The 1,993-nt window shown below is 42.5% G+C and overlaps 1 pseudogene; it reads right to left on the bottom strand.

Annotated features, from left to right (window-relative positions):
• Positions 1-352: 352 nt before the first annotated feature.
• LOC139313949 (peptidyl-prolyl cis-trans isomerase H pseudogene) lies at positions 353-883 on the bottom strand (annotated as a pseudogene).
• Between the last annotated feature and the right edge of the window lie 1,110 nt (positions 884-1,993).

Genomic DNA, 1,993 nt, shown 5'->3' with positions numbered 1-1,993 from the left:
TGCAGTTGCTCAGTAAATCATGTGATTGTAAGCGAAGCAGACCAACCTCATTGACTTTGCTTATCAGAAGCTGGCTGGGATGGTTGCAAATGACCAATAACATGTCCCCTGGCCATGAATGTTGTAAGTCATTTTTTTCAGTGCGGTTGTAATTCAAAGTGGCAGTAAATGAAGGGCTGTTAAGTCGAGGTTTACCTGTACTAAGAAATACTACAGCAGTGTTTTCTTTTTCTTTTCTTTTTTAAGAAATCTTTTTATTTACAAAGGGGAGGGGACAGGCACATGGAATGTGGGGATGAAGGATCAGCGGCTGGGAACCACTTGGCATCTCCAGATGAAGAAAAAAATCAACCTACACCTCTCCTCACTGAGAGAACACCACTGGGAGTTTCGGTTGATTATTTGGCCCAGTGGGCACATTTTCAAATTTCCTCATGATCAGAAGCCCATTGATTAGTTTTACCGAAATCCACGTTTCCCATTGAGCCAATCACACTTGGAGCATGTGAAGTATTGCCAGTTGTTGGTGCTGGGACTGCTTTTCGCCATGGAGAACAAGCCGGGCACCAAGTGTTTCAGTTTGAAGTTCTCATCAGCAAAGAGTCCCCAATAGATGCTGGTCACTCTGGTGCCATCTCCACTTACAAAATCACCTCCTCGGATCATGAAATCCTTTATAACCCTGTGAAAAGTGCTGCCTTGGTAACTGATGGGAGCACCATTTTTCCTTGAATTCACCCATGCAAATCTGCCTCAAATTCTCGGTCCTCTTGGGCATTAGATTCGCAAAGAGCTCCACCTTCATGTGGCCCAATTCCTGCCCACTGATGGTGACATCAAAGAAGACCATGGGGTTGTGGGGGTTAGAAGCCAGCACCGCCATGGCGACCAGCTCTCACCATAGCAGTGTTTTCATGGTAATATTTTTACACTAGTTCTCTAGCTATAGAGCCCCATCCCATGAGAAGTCTATTCTATATATCCACCTGGACAATCACTTTCAGCTTGTTCTCCCTGATGTCCTGTTGAACACAAAGGTCTGAAGAGTATCCATCTTCATTTCCAGATCATAGCAGAGAAACACTTTCTTTCCTTGAATTTATTTCTGACCTGCAATGCAGGTTGATTGTGCTGTCTTCAAAATGACCCAGAACATATCTGTCATTTCAGAAGCTCTGATCTAGTTTTCAGAGTGAATTGCATGATTTCTGTATCCAACAGTTAGTTTGGCTGATTCCTGTATTAGAAACAAAGTGACAAGTGACTTCACTTAAGCCAGGCCAAAACACACACACAGAGAGAGAGAGAGACACAGAGAGAGAGAGAGAGAAAGAGAGGGAGGGAGGAAGGGAGAGAGGGAGGGAGAGAGGGAGAGAGGGAGAGAGGGAGAGCGCGCCTTGGGAAGTACATAGCTGTTGCTTTTACCATTTCTCCTGGAAACTGGTTACAAGAAATGGGCAGGAAAAAGGGATGTAGAAATCCACTAAAAATAAGGAGTCCCAATGGAAAGATAACTCATCTGGCAATATTTTGTTTAGCCCACTTAAATAAATGATCAGTTCTGTCACTCAAGGTAGAGCATGTATTTCTCTACCGAGAAAAAAAAATCAGATGGAAAGACAGTCCCAAATGAGATGTATTTGTGGTCCAACTTATAGCCCTAAATTCCATAAGGTTGTTAGTGAAAGTGAATGCATTGGCAGCAAAGGATGGTTGTAGGTTATATTTTAGACCAACAGGGTATAGAACCAGAAAACCCAGCTTCATATGCCTCCTCAAGTTCGCGTGTACTGCTCAAACTTTCCTGGAGCACTTCTAAACTGAAGTTTTTAATGGGACAGAATGGAAAAAATATTGCATACATTAGGGTTAATATAATTTACATTATAAAAATGTTTTATTTGCTTCTTTCCATTTCTTTGCATTTTTTCCCTTTCATCTTTTGCAGGGGTCCCCATATATTGTAGTGTGCAGCCCCTAGCATGCTATTGAT

This window comes from Pituophis catenifer, unplaced genomic scaffold (genome assembly GCF_029215685.1).
Source record: "Pituophis catenifer annectens isolate HBS135680 unplaced genomic scaffold, rPitCat1.0.hap2 SCAF_3, whole genome shotgun sequence".
Lineage (NCBI taxonomy): Eukaryota > Metazoa > Chordata > Lepidosauria > Squamata > Colubridae > Pituophis > Pituophis catenifer.
Note: the sequence above shows the minus strand (reverse complement) of the source record. Positions and strands in the feature narration are given on the sequence as shown.